Raw genomic sequence first — 22,285 nt, 5'->3', positions numbered from 1 at the left:
CAGGAGAGGAGCAATGATAAAAGTGGCCATTGTCTAGCTAATGCGACAATACAGGGGGCCTGGGAGCAGTTTTCGCCCGATAATACGAAGGAGATTAAAGACCACAGAACTCCAGGAGCATAAAAGCCATTCTTGCTGTCCTCACATCCACAATTAGGAGGAGGAGGTAATTGCGGCCACCACTGATTATCGCGGCACTAGAACTCGGCGCCGGGCACTTATAGGAAAGATCCGTCAACCAGGAAAAGTGTCACACTGATTGTACACACATACACTTCTTGGGAGCCGACACCACTTGAGGTTCATCGTGCTGCCATTAATCCCCATGCCCTCTTTTTTCACAATGTTCCGGCTGCAAGTGCCCTTCGTATTGTAGGCAAAATGGTTATCAACCTATGGACAAGTCAACAGGCTTGCGGGCAGGGGAAGCACCCCAAAAATGCCTATTTGTACAATATTTTTTTAGGCAGATTGGGAAAACATGGCCTAGCAGAAAGCAGATTGGCTGGATGCAATTCTAGGGTGAATATTTTGAATAGTTTCTTTTATGTAACTGAGAGACAGAAAATCAAAAGTCCTCTTATTTTTATTTTTCCCTCTTTTCTTTTTTTCTTCTTTTCATTTTTGTTTTCCTTTGGTGTTTTCTCTCATTCTCTCTGTTTTTGTTTTGGTTTAGATTCGCTTATTATATCTTATTGTATTATGGAAAAGCTTTAATAAAATCTTATTTAAAAAAACACATTTTTAAAGGAAAAAATATTAAGGGAATTAAATAATAATAATTAACCGCCACCTCTAAAAAAAAAATGGGGGGGGGACCAGGATAAGGAGGGATTGCTGGCCACAGCAAGGCGAATTAGTGGACACCATTAGAAGCAAGTGGGAAACAAATTTGGCAAAATAATTACTCACACAAATCAGACAAATAAAACTTCTCAGTCTGAAAGGCACATGCAATCTGAAAAATTCAGCTTTCATTTGTATTGCCTGGGAGGAGATTTGTTTTTTTGATGCACAAGACCCACAAGTCTTGATACTAACACTGACAAGAGATAATAGAATCATAGCACAGTCGGGTTGGAAGGGACCCTGAGGGTCATCTAGACCAACCCCCTGCAATGCAGGACTCTTTTTGCCCAACATGGGGCTCACGGCCCTGAGGTTCAGAGTCTATCCATGCTCTACCCACTGAGTTATCCTGCAGGCTCGGGAGCTATGCTTTTCACCCCATAAGCAGACCCCAGAGAGGCAACAGATAAAAGATGGAATTGGCCTTGGGATTCATCTGGCATGAGCAACACACATGAAGCCCGCTCAAAAATAAAAAGCTTTGGAAGCAAGCGTCAAGGCCTCCATCCGTACAGACACTCAACACACCCAGGCAAAGAGGCATCCAATTTTCAGATTTGAAATGCACTCCTTGAAAAAGACCGCTCTGATTCAACAGCTGGACCGAACTGCAGTAACTGTGCATTAAAAGGTTTCGCTAGAGGACCTCTTCCATTTCCTTACCAGCACTTGTGTTCCGATGCTCTCACATGGCCGGATTGAGGTTTGATGAGGCCCTCAGCTCCTGAAGGTAATGGGGCCCTTTATATGTCCAGCTGTCCTTTGTCAACAACAAATTGTCACTGTTTTTTTTGTGTTGAATATATGTTGTATGGTGATTTATGGACCTCATAGTATCTCAAGACATTTGCACATGTTGCTGTGCAACCAGTCCATGCAGAATGTAGGCACCCTATATATAGAAAGGAGCAAACCAGGGATATTTGAGGGAGCAGGCTAGCAGGCGGGGCCCATGACTGACATCATAGGAGCCTACGCAACACAAAACACTGTTGCTGCATGTAGGTTTTATTTTATTTGTTTTTCATTTTATATTTTGGAAATGTACATCCAGTTTGTTTTTACTTTAAAAAATTTTGGGGCCCCCAAGAGAGTGGGGCCCTGAGTTACAGCTTGTTTAGCTTATAAGTAAATCCAGCATGAAAGTGTGTGCATGCCGTCTGTCAGGGAACTGCCATCGGAGCCCAGAGTGGAGGTATGGCTCCCTAGCGATGCAGGAGAAGGGCCCAGTAGGGAGAGAGGGAACGCTTCCTCTGAGGAAGGAAATCAGCGTGACACCAGGAAGAAAGGGGAGCAGGGAAGGACTTCGGAGAGATGGCTCCAAGACTCTTCCACAGAGACCAGCTGGGAGAGCCCAGGACCTCCGCTGGCCACACCCACTCTGCGCAGAAAACTTCCGCGCAGGGAGGCTAGGCGGAGACTTGGTGTCAAAGAGCTTTTATGCTGGAAGAAGTTCAGGAAACGCCCACTGACGGATTCTGCCAGTGACTGACACAGCCGCGGAGTAAGGGCTGTCCAGCCAGGGAAAGGTTTAGCCAGACAACGTTGCCTAGAGCAGCGGCCACTTACACACGAGCAACCCCAATTCCCTTTACACCGTCTTTGCAAGGATTTGGGCCATGAGTGTGTGTTCTGTTTTGGAAAAACACGAGAGAAAGAGAAAGAGAGAAAGAGAAAGAGAGAGACTTGTCCCATCACCGATGGGACAAACACTCAATGTCAGACAATTCAAGTGCCCCTATTTTTGAGGGACAGTTGCAGATTTACAGAAGTCGTCCCGGTTTCTGATTTGAAACCAGAATGTCCCGCTTTTCCTTAGGACGTCCCTATTTTCATCAGAGAAATGTTAGAGGGTATGGAATTATGTGAGTCAAGAAAATAAGGAACTATACAACCTTTCAAAGACATCTGAAGGCAGCCCTGTATAGGGAAGCTTTTTAATCTTTAATGGTTTATTATGTTTTTATGCAGGCTGGAAGCCGCCCAGACTGGCTGAGGCAACCCAGTCAGGTGGGAGAGGTATAAATATTATCAATTATTTCTCTTAATTCTTTGGGATGGCGGCACAAAGCGAGAGGCTGGACCCTCCCCTGCCCGTTGGGCTGGAGGCAGAACACAACCAAAAGGAATGGTTCTGAATCCCAGTCTTGCCCTCTGCTGCCCAGTTTACGGGCAAATCAGGTGTCTGCTTCTTGCAGCAAAGCGGGGGGGCAACCCAGGTTTAGAAAAGTTTATCTTCCTCAAAGCAAGAAGAAATTCTGACGAAAGAAGAATGGCAGATGAAATTAATGGACTATGCAGAATTGGACAAAATGACAGGAAGGATTCGAAACCTGTGGGACCAGAGATTTACAGAAGATTGGAAGAAGTATATAAACTATTTGAAGAACAACTGTAACCAACCAATTACACTAGTAGGACTACAAGAAGTTTTGTAAGGAGAAATATACGAAGTGTTACAAAGTCGATAAAGATAGAGATGTTGGTTATGAGTTTTAAATGTAATAGGGAAGATAAGAAATGCATACTGAGAGATTAGATTGGAAAATTTTCAGACAGGATTGATGGAAGTCAAAAATTTGAATAAGATGTAAAAGTATGTTTAATTACTGTTGAAAATGGTATGTTAAAAAACTAATAAAAATTTATATTTAAAAAAAGAGAAAAGTTTATCTTCCTTTGCCTGCAGAATAGTTGCTCGTGGCAGGGATGAGGCAACTAAAGGAAGATAAATGGGACCACCGTCAAGGCAAAAATCAAGAGATCACTCTGTAACGCGGATTACGGTAATTGCAATTTTGCTTTCGTTTCTAAAGGGCAGCAGCGGTAAAGGGACTCCTACTCAAAGAAGGAGAGGCGGGGATTTACCAATCTGCCTTACTATGAATCACCACGCAGTGCAAAGTACGGCCATCGCATGCTAGATCTGAAAAAAAGGAAATCTCAATATCTTCGCATTTCCACCATGCACCTTACTAGTCCTCAGGGTGGCAGAAAATCATCTGAAAACACACCAGGGCAGCAAAGAATCTTGCATTATCTACATAAGAACATTAGAACGTAAAAAGTGTCTTCTGGATCAGGCCAATGGCTCATCTAGTCCATCATGCTGTTCCCACAGTTGCCTGTGGGATTCCACCACAAAAAGCCGTCTCCCCTTCCGTGGTTTCCAGCAATTCAGAAGCACGGCTGTGCCGGCAGAGCAAAGCCATTTTGGCCAGTAGCCATCGGTAGCCCTCTCCTCCTCCAGGAATTTGTCTAATCCACTCTCAGAGTGATTCGGGTTGGGGGCCACCATCTCCTCCTGTGGCAAGGAGTTCCACAGTCGAACTATGCGATGCAAACAGACTTACGAAGATTCACTCACTGTAGCACGAATCCGCCTCTTATAGAAAATGGGGGGTGGGTGGGAAATACGCAGCTCTCCTAAATCATTGACAAGCACCAGATCCCTCCTAATCCACAGGATTCCGATAGATTACTTTCAACAGCACTCGGCCATCCATGGCTCCATTAACAAACCACAGACCATCCACATGCGGGGCTGCCCTTGAAGTTGACCCAGAAACTCCAGCGGGTGAAGAATTCTGCAGCGAGGCTCCTTACGGGGTCCTCGCTGTGAGATCATATTCATCCGGTACTATACCAGCTGCACTGGCTCCCGGTGGAGTACAGGATCAGGTTTAAGGTGCTGGTTTTAACCTTTAAAGCCCTATACGGCCTAGGACCCTCGCACCTACGGGACCGCCTCTCCTGGTATGCCCCGCGGAGGACCTTAAGGTGCTTAACACTTTGGAGGTCCCAGATCGCAAGGTGGTTAGATTGGTCTCAACTAGGGCCAGGGCCTTTTCAGCACTGGCCCCAACTTGGTGGAACGTTCTGTCACAAGAGACCAGGGCCCTGCGGGACTTGACATCTTTCCGCAGGGCCTGCAAGACAGAGCTGTTCCACCTGGCCTTTGGTTTGGACTCAGTCTGACCCTGATGTTTTCCCTCCCCTTACGGTTTTGATCTATGGGCTACTTTAAAAATGAGTCTGCATTTTAAATTGCATTTTAACCTGTATTTTAAATTGGTCCCCCCCCATTATGTTTTTACTGTAATTTTACTGGTGTTAGCCTCCCTGAGCCCAGCTCTGGTTGGGGAGGGCGGAGTAAAATTTATTATTATTGTTTTTATGCACCGTAAATCTCATTAGACAGCATCCAACATGCAGCATAATTCACTTTTATGACGCAGTCCTAGCATTCTCCTCCTCCTCTTCGAACATTATTTTTTAAAAAGCTGTACAGTCTGCGTGTGGAAGGTGTCTGTTCATTGCATCAAAACCAGAGACTCACCCTTAGAGATGGGCCTGCCTCAGACCCCAAACAAATGCCGCCCTTTTGATTTCTAACTTTCATCAAAACCCCTTGGAGGCTTCCCCAAAAAAGAGGCTCCTCCACACTCACCCCATCATTTAGCTGCAGGGATTTTTTAAAAAAACAACAACAACAGCCATTCCAATTCCAGTCTTGTCAACTTTGCCTACTTTGCAGAGAGAATTGCTTCACCTGAAAAAGGACGCCCAGGAACCAATGACCCCTTCAGCACACCTAAATTCACCTCTTCCACCTGTGCTTTTCCATACAGAAATGTGTGGAACTTACTAAGCTGGGAGAACCTTTTGAATGTATTTTACTTCATCGGACAGTTTATATACTGCGCATATTAGAACAAAACTCTCCGCAGTTTGCATAAAGCGTGTTCTCCTCCATGGAGAGCACATGTTGCGGTGGGGGCCGACAAGACACTCCAAAGTTGTGGGGCGGGCTAATTGATCATTGGCCACGGTTGTGACTGGGCTTCCCTTGTTGTTGGGATGAAGTTCATGTTGCCATTCTGTGATTGACAACCAGAATTGTTAAAACTTCCTGCACGAAGCGTAGAGCTTCCTCTTTTCGCCCCGTGCATCGGATTGCCTGTCCCCCCTCCCTATATTTAGGGTTGTTCGCTTGACCTTGCTTTGCCTGTCATGGGGTCGTCTGCTCTTGGGGCAGGGGCCTGGTAGGAATTTTATCCATCTGGCTGATTGGCTGGGGCCATTTGGTTTTTGCCTACTACGTAGCAAATCGTCACAACTAGTAAGGTTGCGGTTAGACATTGGTTTAGGGTTTGGTTGGTTGAGGGGCATGGATTGGCTGTGCCTGCCCCTCTAATGCTGCTGCTGCAAGGGATTCCATTAAAGGAATTGGGGGCTAACTATTGCTTGTCCACTCTGTCAAGGGGCTAGGGCCACGCAAGAGCCCCTGATTGCTTTTGGGGAGGGCTGAGGGCAGGTTCCCTGCTCCGTCGCTATCCCCAATATGTATTCCCCTTTTCTAACTTTCGCAGGCTTGCGAAATGTCAGTCTGTCCCCACTGGGGGCGTATAGCCGCAACCAATAAAGTTGTGGCCAAAATTATGCCAAAACCCTTAAACAAAAATGCCATGTGATGTGTGAGTTATTTGGGATGGCTTGGGGACCTCGACACACAATAGGTTAAAATATCTTAAATGGCAAATGCAGAGGCAAGGGAGTGTTGCATAAGTGGATGTTTTGTAACTTTATATATAAAAAAAATTAGCACACACATATGAGAAGGTGCCCTTCTGTAGTGAGGGACTTTGCACGTGATCAGTCACTTGGCCATTATTATGGTTTATTTAAAACAACAACAACCAGAGAGTGGCTACATTTTGTAAAACACAATGAACAACTAAACAGAGTGTCCTCTTTCAAGCCCCAAAATAAACATTACACCTGAAAAGATCAGCTGCAAAAATACAATGAAAATTCCTAATAAGCAGAGAAAACAACCATGAAAAATATTACAAAGGAAGGTCAGCTATGAAGTACAAAATTCAACCTTTTTTTAAAAAAATAATAATAACATGGGAGAAAATTAGGCAGAAGAAAATCAACTCATTTCTGCGCCATCATACATCAATAATACCATTAAACTAACCAAACCAATTAAATTCCCACCCCGCTATATAGCACTTAATCACAACTTAATCTAACTACAGTGGGATTAGGCCCAGAGGTTAGATCATTCGCCATAGGATATCTGGCTGCAGGCCTGATTTGGGAGCTTTTGCAAGTTCACTATTCAAATGCAACGTTTTGAAGATAAAACTCAAAATTTGGAGATTAAAGTCAAATGCAAAGTGTCACATTTTGATTGAATTGCAAAATCCATCCTCTTTCTTCTTTTTTTTGCAATCTCTTGAATTCCCTCCCTCATTTCTACAGGTGTTAAAGGTAAAAAAGGGGCACCTTTGAAATGGCTTTTTGCCCTTGAAGATGCATATTTATCAGCCAGTGCAAATCTATCACCTGCTTCCCACTGAATATTTCCATCCCAGAGCAGACAATGAAATAAAGTAACAGTATAATATACACATAACAGACAAGATAGCAAGATGTAAAAATTACAGACTCCATAAAAACAAATCCAAGAAATAACTAACAAATTAACAGCTCCAGCATAAAACAAAACAATGACGAGAACAACACCCAGAATTTCCAATTTAATCGAAGACCCGGATTTAAAAAAAACAGGCCATTCAGCTGACTGAAACTAGAAAACACCCCGATCGACAGTTCTCGCCCCCTCAATCACCTGGGCTATCCCACGCAGCCTTCCGCTGTCTCTCACGCAATGTGCACCTCGCTCTGTGGCTTGTGAGCCTCTTCACAACTTCCAACCCCGGTCCTCACCCACCCAGGCTCTGGCGTGAGTCATTGCCCACAACACCCACGCCAGAAACCTCCCACCCCCTTGTTCCACAATAACACCAGAGAGCGAAAATGTGTGCGTGCACACAAACACACAAAAGAAGGGAGGGTAGCGCCTTCCCCCTTTGGAGACTCTGAGGGACCAACCCCAAGGGGTGATGTCCTTTGGGATCTCTCCCTTTGGGGTCACCCAATGTATTATGGCACTGTTGATCCAACAGGGATCTCTGGGATGAAATATACTCGGAGTCAAGAGTAGATTTCATGCTCTTTGTTCAGCTCATAGTGGTGAGGAGGAATGGAAGTTCCCCCAGAATGTTTGCTTTATATACATTATTTACACAATGGGCCCCACGTGATTGGCTAATTCCGGGATTCTCCTGTAGGCCAATCAGGTCGCGGATTCACTTCCACTTGGAGCTGGACTGGGTGGCTCCTGTGGACCAATCAGGCTGCTGCATTCTGAATCCTATTGTTCTAGGAGCAACCAGACTGCTGCATTTTGGATCCTATTCAACTCAGTACAGAACACCTCTCCACCTCCCAGAACTGGCATAAGGACATAAAGACCATCTGCTGAATAAGGCCAAGGAGCCATCAAGTCTATCATCCTGTTCTTGTTGGAATCAACTAGATGCCACAGTGGGAAACCAGCAAGAAGGATCCCAGCAAAAAAGCCCCTTTCTGTGGCTTCCATAAACTGGGATCTGGACCAGGGGCCTTATAAGAGTTTATTTCAAAGTGTTTTTGTTGTTGTTGTTTCCATTTTCAGAACGTTTTGCATCTCGCCCTCCCAAGTCCAGCAAACGTGACCCAGAAAGGGGTTTACCAAAGCAAAGAATGAAACGACGCAAAAAGCTGAAATCTGGGATAGCGTGAGACTCTTCATCTCAGGGTCGTGGGTTCGAGGGAGGCCCACGTTGAGCAAAGGATTCCTGCATTTCAAGGGGTTGGCATGATGACTTGTGGTATAAGGTAAAGGTAAAGGGACCCCTGACCATTAGGTCCAGTCGTGGCCGACTCTGGGGTTGCGGTGCTCATCTCGCTTTATTGGCCGAGGGAGCCGGCGTACAGCTTCCAGGTCATGTGGCCAGAATGACTAAGCCGCTTCTGGCGAAGCAGAGCAGCGCACGGAAATGCTGTTTACCTTCTCGCCCAAGCGGTACCTATTTATCTACTTGCACTTTGACGTGCTTTCAAACTACTAGGTTGGCAGGAACAGGGACCGAGCAACGGGAGCTCACCCCGTCGCGGGGATTCGAACCGCCGACCTTCTGATCGGCAAGTCCTAGGTTCTGTGGTTTAACCCACAGCGCCACTCGCGTCCCAGACTCTCGTGGTCCCTTCCAGCAATTCTGTGAGTCTATGAAAATAAGCACACCAAGGGGACAGAACTAGAACGAAGAGCAAAGTTCTATCCTCCTACCTGGAGATGCCAGGAACTGAACCCGGGACTTTGGCTGGGGAGTGGGGTGGGGAGTTAATCACTCCAACTGGGGCAAAAGGCAGGGGGCAAACAAAAGTCTGCTCTGGGCTATGTTCTGAGGCAGTATGGTGTAATGGTTAGAGTGCCAGACTAGAACCTGGGAGAGACGAGGGTTCAAATCCCCACACGGTCATGAGGCTGACTGAGCTGATGTTGGGGGGCCAGTCACACTGCCTATCCACTTAGCCTACCTCACAGGGTTGTTGTGTGGATCAGCTGAGGAACAAGGAGACCACATACGCCACCTTGAGCTCTTTGGGAGGAGAATGCGAGGTATAAATGCTATCAGTCATGACAATAAAAAAAACAAGGTGCCAATTTGGAGCTGGCCTAGTCATCGGGCCCAAATTGGGCCTGCTGAAGTGACAGAATTGGGGGCGACTCATGACCCAGTAGATCCTAAGCAGTTCAGCTCCTCCCCTGTAACGCCCCATTTCACAGAAATTAAACCCGGACAAAGCAGGGAGCTGGGCACTGGCAGAGAAATGCCACCCCTCCATGGACAGATAGATGCCCGTGTAGCTGTTCAGGGCTGGGGGGAATCAGACATCCCCCCCTTCCAACACACACACACACACACACACACACACACACCAGATCAGAGGTTTGGCATGCACACTAATATCTTAAGGTCACTGTTTAAATGAAGCGGGACCACCTGGAACAGCCCTGGTGTCCTCAGGGTATTCCACAACCCCCCCAGAAAAACATTCCCCTTCTGCAACAGAAGAGCCCCTCTCTTGTACAATTCCGCCTTCTCCAAAAGCCACCGAATCCTGCGACCATCACATTCATGTGCCAGTGAGTTCCACAGGGGAACGATGCACTATGGGAACTTTCTCCCGCATGCTCTGAATCTGTGGCCAGTGTCACAGCTGCCCTGCAAAATAAGATAAAGCTGGGGCTTGCCTCCATTTCCCCGGAGAAGCCAGAAAGCAGTAGGGGATCCAGGGTTTTCCTGCTGGCTCCCTGACTGTCCACAAAACAATTTCATTTCAGGAAAAAGGGAAGGGGGGGTTCAGGGGACGTGCCGTAGCTCAGGGTCAAAGCATCTGCCTTGAATGCAGAAGATCCCAAAGGGTTCAATCTGCAACAGCATCGCCGATTGCGAGACCCTCCTGCCCAAACCATCGCTGCCAGTCAGTGTAGGAAATACTAAGTTAGATTATCTCCCTCATTGCAAGGTAGCTTCCTACGTACTCCCTATCTGGTCAGATTTCTAATTTTTTTGCACGCAAAATGTGGGCTGACACATTGGAGGAAAACAAGAGGCGATTACGGCACCAACAGAAAACAAGTTGCGAGCTGAAGAAACTGTTCCTGTTGAGATCTCTATTCCTTTGATGGATCAGAGATAAATATTAACTCGGGCAATGAAGAAGTTCTGCGGCTCCACAGACCATTCATGGGCAGACAGCTCTTTCTGGAGACAAAGCATGTCAGGAACCATAAAGGCTGTTTTGACGCCTTCCTGGGACTCAAGGCAAATGGCAACAACGGACTGCAAACCATGGCTGGCACTGCCAACTTATGCCAAGGCCAGCCTTGAGCCTCACTGGCAAGGACCTTGACAGTCTGCCGGAAAGGACTCCAAAGCACAGCTGCCTGTCTCCTCCTCCCCTTGCCCTCCCTTGCTGTCTGGCACTGGGCATTTCCCCTCTTTAACCAGACCCACATGGCACGATGCAAGCTCCATCGTGACCCCTCACCCTGCCACCCTGGTTGTTCGCCATTCCGCTCACGAGGCCAATAAGGAGGTACTTACTGGAGGCTGGGCTGTTCTCCCTCCCCGAGGGGACGCCTTGTCCCAGAGCGGAACAAATTTGGAACCGGCTCCAGGAGTGAGCGAAACTGCCGGAGTGACCACAAGCAGAAGGAAGAGGGAGAGAGGCAGGCAGAAAGAAAGAAGGAAGGAAGGGGAAAAACTTCTCCTGCCTGCAGGAATTCAAATCTCGTTTCCACCAGGCCCTGAGTCACCTCCCCTCCCCTTCCAATAGATCAGAGCATGGGTAAACATTTCCAAATATGGAGATCACGACTACCAAAGGATGTCAGGAAAATCGCCCTTCTTCGGGCAACTTGGGGACGGCCGCTCCAGAGGCGGAATTCCCCCGCTGTGGGTCAATGATTAACGTCGAGCCGGGTGCTGGGCCTCGCTGGCCTGCCAGGTCAGCGCCTTGCCAACGTTGCAGGGAACTACGAATACGAAAGGCGTTGCAAAGGCCACCACCTCCTGCAGGTTTCTCTTGCTCAGTGGGTTCAGCAAGCCCTGAGAGTCTTATCAGCAGCTCTTAGCAAAATGCAAAGGGGAAGTCTCACACTCAGAGGCAGCGCACCTCTCCATGGCGGTCGCCATTCCTGAGAGCATCTGCTTATCCACTGTGGGGAACGGATGCCGGACTGCTTGATCTGCAGAGGGCATTCAAATGGCAAGAAGGGAGATCCCGTCTCAACATTAGGAAGCACTTTCAGAGAGCTGCTCAACCCCAGAATGGTCTCCCTCGGAAGGTGGTGGACTCTCCTTCCTTGGAGGGAATTAAGCTGAGGTTGGACGGCCATCTGCCCGGGATGCTTTAGCAGTGATTCCTGCATTGCAGGGGGCTGGACTAGATGGCCCTCGGTGGTCCCTTTCGACTCTATGACTCCACAAATCTATCTGATGCAACAGGGCAACTGCCATGCTCTTTATTTGCAAACTGTCGAATCCAGAGCTGGAAAGGACTTCCCTCGGACTATGTGCATCCATTCACACCTGTAGCAACAGCACAGGTGGGCAACTGAATCCGGGCAGCTGACTGAATCCTTATCTCTCCCACGTTGGAGAGGTGGCGGGGGCTGCCTGTCTGCCCATCACCTGGCAGAAACCAAGCACCAACCCCAGCTGATCGGCAGCTCTCACAAAGCACAGGGCCTCACAGGCAGCCAATGGCCTTGCCATGTGCTAACTGCCACAGTAGTGCTGGCATAAACAACATGGCTTTCAGCAAAGCAGCGACTTTATCAGATCCACACCTGGGGTTGGGCACATGGGCACAGCATTGCCTATATGGCTCAGATGTTGCTGGAACCCTCAAACGTCCGTCATCCCTGTACAGCAGCCATGCTGGCTGGGGCTGGTTGGAATGTTGACTTGTGGTCCACCAAGACCCCAAGATCCTTTTCACACGTACTGCTAGTAAGCCAGGTATCCCCCATCCTGTATTTGTGCATCTGGTTCTTCCTGCCTAGGTGCAGAACCTGACAGTTGTCCCTGCTGAAATTCATCTTGTTAGCTTGCGCCCAGTTCTCCAACTTGTTAAGGTCATCTTGAATCCCAATTGTGTCTTCTGTGGCATTAGCTACCCCTCCCAGTTTGGTGTCATCTGCAAATTTGATGAGCATCCCCTCAATTCCTTCATCCACGTCATTTATAAAGACGTTGAACAACAACAGGACCAGGACAGAACCCTGGGGCACCCCACTTGCCACTTTCCCCCAGGGTGACGGGAAACGATTAATGAGTCCTCTTTGGGTTTGGTCAGTCAACCAGCTACAAATCCACCTGAAAGTTACCTTGCTCAACCCACATTTTACCGGCTTTCCTGCGAGAATATCATGGGGGACTTTGTCAAAAGCCTTACTGAAATCAAGATACACTATGTTCACAGCATTCCCCTGATCTACCAAGTTTGCAACGCCATCAAAAAAAGAAATAATAAAGTACAAGATCAGCCCCCACTGATTGGGTGTGTGTGTGTTATTGGGTGGCTGTTTTTATTTTAATTATATGTTTTGTGGTTTTATATTTTGCTTTTGTTCTGTGAACCGCCCTGAGACCTCTGGGTATAGGGCAATATATAAATTTAATAATAATAATAATAATAGTAGTAGTAGTAGTAGTAATAATAATAATAATAATAATAATAATAATAATAATAAATAATCCTTCCATGCACCCCCTCTCCAGCTCAAACGGAAAAGAGGACACACACATAGAGCCTGAGAGTGCTCTATGCTTTGCCTTGTAAATGTAATTCTCCCCCCTCCCTAGACTGAGAAGCCTTCGGATTTTCCCCTCCTTGGGCCCTGGGGTGAGAGAGTTCAATGGGACTGCAGCCTTTATATGCCCTCCTTCTATTTTATTTATCTATTTTCCCTGGGGGCCAGTTGCAGAAGAGAAGGCAGCCCTCCCAGTGCAAACAGTCCTCTCTCCGCGATTTGAGGACCGAAAATCTAAAGAATGCGCAATCCAGAAGAAAAAGGCTGTGACGCAGCTGGAGATTGCGGGGGCAGGCTGTGGCTGCTCTCTTAAAACAAGACACTTATCAGTTCTGCAGGGAAAGGAGCAGGAGTCCTGGGCTTTGGCCATATATGGCAAGGATCTGCTCAGAAACTGGCTTCATGGTGTACTACTGCAGGGCTCGGGGGGGGGGGCTTAGGCCAGCAGCAGAGAGGATCTGGCGGCAGCACGGCAGGCAGCATCAGCAGGGAGGACGCAACACCAAAGCGCAGGACATCGCTCAGATTTCACAGAGAGAGATAGGAAAGTCGGACTGTGCGTGTGTGCCAGGGGCGTTGTCAGTCTGCACAACTGATCCCTAGGCGGCACAGACCCAGAGGTGGGGAGGATGCAAGCACACGCCAGGATGACACAGGTTGGTGCGGAACAGGATCGTATCAAGTCCTACACGTTTAATGTATTTTAAATATTTTGTTGGAAGCCGCCCAGAGTGGCTGGAGAAACCCAGCCAGGGCAGGGTATAAATAATAAAGGTAAAGGTAAAGGGACCCCTGACCATTAGGTCCAGTCGTGGCCGACTCTGGGGTTGCGGCACTCATCTCACTTTACTGGCCGAGGGAGCCAGCGTACAGCTTCTGGGACATGTGGCCAGCAGGACTAAGCCACTTCTGGTGAAGCAGAGCAGCGCACAGAAACGCCATTTACCTTCCCGCTGGAGCGGTATCTATTTATCTACTTGCACTTTGACGTGCTTTCGAACTGCTAGGTGGGCAGGAGCAGGGACTGAGCAACGGGAACTCACCCCGTCACATTCGAACTGCCACCTTTCTGATCGGCAGGTCCTAGGCTCTGTGGTTTAACCCACAGTGCCACCCGCCTCCCTAATAAATAATAAATAATAAATAATAAATAATAAATAATAAATAATAAATAATAAATAATAAATAATAAATAATAAATAATAAATAATAAATAATATTATTTTACAATGGACTCTTGGGTTGCGAACGTGATCCATGTGGGATGCACATTCACAACCCGCATCATTCACAACCCACAGCTGCGCGTCTGCGCATTTCTGCGCATGCACAAAGCATGATTTAGTGCTTCTGCGCATGCACGGCCGCCAAAACCCAGAGGTAACCCATTCCGGTACTTCCGGGTTTCGGCAGTCTGTAACCCAAAAAATCGCAGCCTGAAGCATCTGTTACTCGAGGTATGACTGTAGTACGCAGAAGCAGACATGCAACTCCTGAAAAAGTACTCTGCCAGAAGCTCTTCAGATCTCTCCTTCCTTGGAGGTTTTTAAGCAAAGGTTTGACGGCCATCTGTCCTGGATGCTTTAGCTGAGATTCCTTCATTGCAGGGGGTTGGACTAGATGACCCTCAGGGTCCCTTCCAACCCTACAATTTTATGATTCTATGATTGTGTCCCAAATCGGCCATGCCACGGTTGCAACAGGCTGCCACATCAGCGTTGCAGAGGGTTGGACTATATGGCCCTTAGGGTCCCTTCTAGTTCCCGTGATTCCAGGCGCAGGAGACATGGAGGGAGCAGGACACCACCAGAGGGGCTTGTCGTCTTAGGAGAGAAGTAGGAAAGATATTGGGACTAGGACTTGCCAATCAGAAGGTCGGTGGTTCAAATCCCCGTGACGGGGTGAGCTCCCGTTGCTCGGTCCCTGCTCCTGCCAACCTAGCAGTTCAAAAGCAGGTCAAAGTGCAAGTAGATAAATAGGTACCACTCTGGCGGGAAGGTAAACGGCGTTTCCATGCGCTGCTCTGGTTCGCCAGAAGCGGCTTAGTCCTGCTGGCCACATGACCCGGAAGCTGTACGCCGGCTCCCTCGGCCAATAAAGCGAGATGAGTGCCGCAACCCCAGAGTCGGCCACGAATGGACCTAATGGTCAAGGGTCCCTTTACCTTTACCTTAGGAAAGATATTCTCACCAATTCTCCAGCTTAGACCAGAGTTAAGAGAGGAGGGACGTCAGAGTTAGGAACAGGGGAGACACACGATTTAAACAGATTTATACATGGCACGCAGTGGTCCAATGAAGATCACAGGAATAAAAACTATGAAAGGTATTTGAAAAATACTAAAAGTATATATTAAAAAATGATTAAGCACTTTAATAGGAACTTCTGACTAACACACAAATTTTGCAGTCAGTTATCCTTACGTGTACTGCATTCTGTGTGCTATTTTTCCAAATATGCACATTTTCCCGTGCACGGCTGCTGGATAAAGGCGTTGCAAAATGCAGAGCGGTGCAAATGTCAAAGGATGGCTGTGTTTCAGTTTTCAAGAAATGAGGATTAGCTATGTTCCCGTTAAAATGTGCATCTAATGAATTGATCCCCGATGGCTATGTGGAATATGAATAGCCTCTGCAAATTAAACTTATTAATGGCTTTGGGGACCCAAATTTATTTATTTATTTAGCAACAAATCATTAAAAAGTCAAAGTGGTTTACAGCATTAAAAGATTTTTTAAAACCATACAATAAAAGCATGATAACGTCTTAAAAAATTAGAAGCCACAAATTTTAAAGGAGCAAGCCTCAATAAAGCATTGTGAAAGGATGTTGCCTGCACAGGCCTGGAGGAATAGAAAAGTTCCCAGCAGGCGCTTAGAACTTGGCACAGAAGGCACCCGCTGAATCTCCAGTGGCGGAGAGTTCCACAGGACTGGGCCCATGACATTAAAAGCTCAGTTTCTCTTTATTTGGTGCCCGGCCCAGCTCTCCCGTTGCCCAGGGCACCAGATGTGCCACGGTCAGATGTACTGGGACTCAATGCCTCAAGACACCCCTCAGAGAGAGGCAGTGAGAGAGATCAGCTGAATTGGCGGTGCCACTGGGTGAAATCGAGTCAAGTGGTGAAGTGTGAAAGAGGCACCAAGTGTGTCCGCCTCAGGGAGTCTCTCCCGGAAAGCGAATGCCCTGCTGGCAAGAGCAGGATGACTAAGCGTCAACCTTTCCCCTTAACCCCACAGTTAGCACCTTCTACGCCCAGCGAAGGTTATCAAGGTGTTGAGCAAGTGCTGCTGCTGTACCCTGAGCAGAGAGAGGCTCTCCTTATCTCTCTCCCCTGTAAAGCAGGTGACAAAGACGCAGCTACAATACCTCCAAAACCAGTAAAAGGGTTGGTGGCTCTGGCAGAGGCCCAGCTTGGGTAATACCAGCCCACAATCCCCACCCCTGCCAACCAAGCATGCATTCCCACGGCAGTTTCATTCTGTTTTCCCCGGCTAATTCCCGCATTATATTCGAGCTTTGAATGAATTTTATTATTATGGTCACAGACCAGTTCCGGCTCACTTACAACATCAGGAAAATCACAAAACACAACAGGAATACAGTGGTACCTCGGGTTAAGAACTTAATTCGTTCCGGAGGTCCGTTCTTAACCTGAAACTGCAGCACCGCTTTAGCTAATGGGGCCTCCTGCTGCTGCGGCCGCCCCTCTGCCACCACCATCGCTGCAGCATCAACGGGCCGAACGTGTCGTATTTATTTATTTATTTATTTAAAGTGTCCTCGGATTCATTGAAAAAAAATCTGGTAACCTTAGTCTCAACCACTTCCGGAAACATAGTGGGAAACAGAAAAAGTTTAATGATATTTTTAATCATAGTTGAACACACGTCCGAGTTTCACCCAGCCTCCAAATTGTGTACAAAGACGGAAACAACAGGAGTTAACAACCCAAGAAGAGCGGCAGGTGAAAATGATGGACTTTGGACGATGGTGGGAAGAACCCGGAAGCAGCGAGACCAAGCATCAGTGGCGTAGCGTGGGTTGTCAGCACCCGGGGCAAGGCAAGTAATTTGCGCCTCCTAACCCGTGGATTTGCGCCCCCTAACCCGTGGATTTGCGCCCCCTAACCCTAACCCCAGATGTTGCGGCCGGCCCCCCCTGCACCCCCCCACGCTACACCACTGCCAAGCATTCTGAAAGGATTGGAACAAATTTATATTTATATTATATTATATTTATATTATATTTGAAAGACAACTGTAAGCAGTTAACATCACTAGCGGGGTTATACGTAAGATGAAATGGCAACCTATTCAGGCTGAGTAATAAAGTATTTTAGATAATGATATACTGTAACAGGATAGGAAACAAAGTGAAATGTAAAGATGTAAAGTTCACATTTTGTAAACCATCGAACGGGAGGGAGGGAAGTTGTTGGGCTCAGTCGAGCCAAATAGATAAAATAAGAGGCTACGATGTTACGTAATGTGATTATACGTAAAAACCAATAAAAATCATTTATTTTTTTTAAAAAATGCGTACAAATTCAACACTATGTTTTGTTGCTATTTTGTTAATGTTGTTAATATTGTTTTATAGACATGAATGCTGTCGTACTTTGTGAATCATATAATATGATTTTTGGTGTAACTGTTTATATTATTTTTTTAGTTGTTTTGGCAATAGTGTTGCATAGATGGGAATTGCTGCATTTGGGATTTGGGATTGTTTTAGTGATGATTGGTTAAGTATTCTATACGATTTATGCTGTATTCGTGATGTTCCATTATGTTATTTTTATCTTTTGTTTGCAAGCCGCTTTGGGATTTATTTGAATAAAAAACAGCATAGAAATAGAAGCGATCAATAGTTCCATCTTATTTGCAAAAAGGGTCCCCATCTCCCCGTCCCTGGAAGCAAATTACATGGAAACAAGCACTAAACTTGCACTATATTCCACTATATATCTGGAAGTGGCTTTTACGTATTTTGAACATTTCGGGGGGGGGGTTAGTGGGTGCTGAAAGGCACCTTTAGTTTCAGAATGGTTCAAAAAATCTGGAATAATGAGCAAAGTGCCACACTACCCAAATATTTAGAAAGTTGATGCAACTTTGAATCGGTTTTCAGCTTATGGTTATCTTCAATTTACAAAATTTTACATTGTTACTGTTAATTTTCCTTTGTGATACTTGTATTGTTAACTGCTTTGAAGGTATGTGTTTTTTACAATCACGTGCTACATAAATTTGCGAATCAAATTATAAAATAGTATAGAAGAACAAGCACTGAACAGATTTGTTGTACGGTGCACTCTATTGTATTTTGAAATGATAAATTATAGGGTGAAATTCACAGAAGGGTAATTAAAGGCATTTCAAGGATAGACGCTTTTGGTGAGACCTGGCCTCCTTCCTTTTCCTTTATAAAAGAGACAGAATATATTTTTGTTCCACCTTCAACACAAGATTCTCTGCAGAGAGGCTACTTGGATTGATAATACATAAATAAACATATTGTGTGTGTATTATGTCTTTCATATGAAACTTAACAGGAAGGTACCATTGAACCATTGAACAATTTACTGCAGTTATACAGCTGCGCGTCTGCACACATGCGGGTTGCGATTCGGCACTTCTGTGCATGCGTAAAGCGCAAACTGCCAAAACCCGGAAATAGCCCATTCTGGTACTTCTGGGTTTCAGCGGTCCATAACCCGAGGTATGACTGTATGTTGTTCTTGTACGTAAACGAAAACTAATAAAAATCATTGGGGGGGTGTGGGAATTATAGGGCAATATTTATCCGTGTAATCTTTCTGCTTCGTTACAGCACTGTTCTATATATTGCATCTGAACCATTTGTATATGGGTGTGTTCTTTTAAAAATAATAATGCTCTTTAAAAAGAAGAAGAAGAAGAAGAAGAAGAAGAACTGGACCAGCTTTCTCTTAGGAAAAGTTTCTCTTAGGAAAAGTTAGGAAAAGGGAACAACCTCCAGCTTGTCTGCTTGGTGAGCTGATCTTGAAGTTTGGAACACTTATCCTAAGGGGATCTCCATTCCACCTGTCTGCCATTTAAACTGGTCTTGAAAGATACCTCTGCATACTCCTGCTAACATTTGCTGGCGAGCAACCTCACAGGACAGGCAAAATCGCACTGATCTCCCCGCGTAACGGCAACATCGATTTCAAATCCCCTGCCTCTTGTCTGATCCTCGCTTCATGGGCGAAAACAACTATTCCCTAGCTCCTTCCCGACATACTTTTAAACACTTGGAGGCTGTCAGCACGGCCTCTTTAATCTCCTTCTCCCCAGCCTAAAACATACCCGTCTCCCCCAGGCAACTGTCCTCAAAGGAACTGCCTTCACTCGTCATCCGTCCGGCTCAACATTGCTGAAACTTGCTTCGCCAAGGATTCGGGCAGAAGTCGTCTATCTGTCCCTGCCTGGAAATGATGTTGGGGAACTGAACTTGGGACATAGCATCTCCTCCTCCCAGAGGGGGCCCCTTGCTCCTGATTGGTTCTGCTGCCACGGCCAAGCCTCCCAGCCGACCAATAGGGCCGGCTGGTGGGCAGGGCTAAATGCGTTTAAACAGCCGCGGCAGTGCTCTGCTCCCAGTCTGTTCACGACGGTGGCGTCCATCTTTCTGATCAAGGAAATGATGTGTGGTTGGCAAACATCATCAGAAGTATTAGGAATTGGTTGCAGCTGTGAGGGTATTGGCGGCGAGCCTTTTGGCTCGGGTGGCGGTTAGGCATTGGAATATGTGTGCTGTGTTGGAGGACTGGGTATGCGCCATCATCTACCCCTCCTCTTTTGGGTATTCCGTTAAAGGAATCCGGCGGTCGTGGATCCTGTCCGATACCCTGCTGGTGGCTAGGGCCATGGCACGACCCCCGGTGACGTCATGGGGGAGCTTCCAGTTGAATTTGCATCAACAAGCTCCTCCCACTGGTTGTTAACCCCTGAAATGACTTCCCACTGAGTGGGGTGGAGTCTGGTATTGCTGTTTCATCCAATGCCTAAGCCAATACTACTCACATGCTGTAACCAATAAAAGTTGTGGCCTAATTTCGCCCATTAACCTAAAATAACATGTTTGGGTGTCTTATTGTAATTCTATGCGGGTGGCGGGTCTTTGACTCACAATCTGCGTGAAGAGAAGATGCTTTGGCACTGAGCCACGATCCTTGCAGAGAAGCACAACCCTTTTGCAGTTTAACTAAGGCCCCCTTCACACATACAGCTGGCAGCAACGGACCACAAACTTAGAATCATAAAAGTTGGAAGAGACTCCAAGTCCCACCACCTGCAATGCAGGAATCTCAACTAAAACATGAGTCCACAGTGTGGTGAAGCAGCAAAAAAAATGCAAATGCTATTCTAGGCTGAATCAAGGGTCAGCAACCTTTTTCAGCTGTGGGCCGGTCCACCATCCCTCAGACCATGTGGTGGGCTAGACTATATTTTTTTGGGGGGGGGGATGAATGAATTCCTATGCCCCACAAATAACCCAGAGATGCGTTTTAAATAAAAGCACACATTCTACTCATGTAAAAACACACTGATTCCCAGACTGTCCGCGGGCCGGATTTAGATGGTGATTGGGCTGCATCCAGCCCCCAGGCCTTAGTCTGCCTACCCCTGGTCTAGATCAAGGAAAGTAATAGTCCCACTCTGTTCTGCCTTGGCCAGACCACACCTGGAATACTCTGTCCAGCACCATAATAGAAGAAGAAGAAGAAGAAGAAGAAGAAGAAGAAGAAGAAGAAGAAGAAGAAGAAGAAGAAGAAGAAAAATTTATTATTTATACCCCGCCCATCTGGGTGGGTTTCCCCAGCCACTCTGGGCGGCTTCCAACAAAATATTAAAATACAATAGTCTATTAAACATTAAAAATTTCCCTAAACAGGGAAAGCTGGAAGGTGTGTAGAGGAGGGTGACCAAGGTGATCTAGGGTCTCGGAAGCAATGGTTGAAGGAGCTGGCAATCTTTAGTCTGGGAAAGAGGAGACTGAGAGGAGATATGAGAGCCATCTGCAAATATCTGAAGGGCTGTCCCATGGAAGATAGAGCAAGCTTGTTTCCTTCTGCTCTGGAAGGTAGGACTCAAGGCAATGGCTTTAAGTTGTGAAGAAAGTAGACTCCGACTAAACGTTAGGAAGAACTTTCTGACAGCAAGAGCTGTTTGACAGAGGAAGGGTCTCCCTCGGGAGGTTGTGAACTCTCCTCCTTCCTTGGAGGTTTTCCAGCAGAGGTTGGGTGGCCAACAGTCAGGGATGCTTTAGCTGAGATTCCTGCATTACGGGGGATTGGACTAGATGACCCTCAGGGTCCCTTCCAACTCCACCATTCTAGGATTCTAGGATGTGAAATGAAACACAGCTATCCCTGCACTTCTCCAAAATCTGAAATGCAGTTCTCAGACGCCAACATGTCTACTAAAAGGTGTGTGTTACGGTGGGAACATGCAGAAAATGCGTATTGGAGAAAAAGCAACAAGGAAAAATGCATTGGGTTGCATCCAGCGCTGGTCATACTCAGATGGGACCCATTGAAATCAAAGGAAGTAACTAACCTGGCCCAATGGGTCTACTCTGAGTAGGATTGAGTTGCTAGAAACGGGGGGGGGGGTTCTTAGGGGGTTGGCTTGCAAAAATACACGTATCAGGCAAATACGTAGAATGATGCGTGTTTTGGGGAAACGTGGATTTGAACAATGATGTCGAGAATGGGACTTGAAAGAAACCGAAACAGCCACCGTGAGATCATAGATAGGCCACTGGCCTGATCCAGGAGCCCCCACCTTATGCTCTTTTGATTTGTCTGGTTAGAGGAGGCTGCTTTTGCAAGGCTGTAGCATCAGGCTTGGATGCGAGCGGCGCTGTGGGTTAAACCACAGAGCCTAGGACTTGCTGATCAGAAGGTAGGCGGTTTGAATCCCTGCGACGGGGTTAGCTCCTGTTGCTCGGTCCCTGCTCCTGCCCACCTAGCAGTTCGAAAGCACGTCAAAGTGCAAGCAGATAAATAGGTACCACTCCGGCGGGAAGGTAAACGGCGTTTCCGTGCACTGCTCTGGTTCGCCAGAAGCGGCTTAGTCATGCTGGCCCCATGACCCAGAAGCTGTACGCCGGCTCCCTCGGCCAGTAAAGCAAGATGAGCGCCGCAACCCCAGAGTCATCTGCGATTGGACCTAATGGTCAGGG

At 46.9% G+C, this 22,285-nt stretch overlaps 1 protein-coding gene across 4 annotated transcripts in view; it reads right to left on the bottom strand.

The window, feature by feature from the left end:
* The window catches only part of LPP (LIM domain containing preferred translocation partner in lipoma), a 281,558-nt gene that overhangs the window by 237,232 nt on the left and 22,041 nt on the right, over window positions 1-22,285 (bottom strand). Inside the window, exon 1 of one of the 4 annotated variants that reach the window (XM_083739586.1) lies at window positions 10,860-11,063. The exons of the other annotated variants lie outside the window; for them this stretch is intronic. The gene's annotated coding sequence lies outside the window, so the exon portion shown is untranslated. Of the gene's footprint in view, window positions 1-10,859; window positions 11,064-22,285 lie in introns of those variants that run through there. 4 annotated transcript variants of the gene reach the window in all.

This window comes from Podarcis gaigeae (genome assembly GCF_964106915.1).
Source record: "Podarcis gaigeae genome assembly, chromosome: 5".
Lineage (NCBI taxonomy): Eukaryota > Metazoa > Chordata > Lepidosauria > Squamata > Lacertidae > Podarcis > Podarcis gaigeae.
Note: the sequence above shows the minus strand (reverse complement) of the source record. Positions and strands in the feature narration are given on the sequence as shown.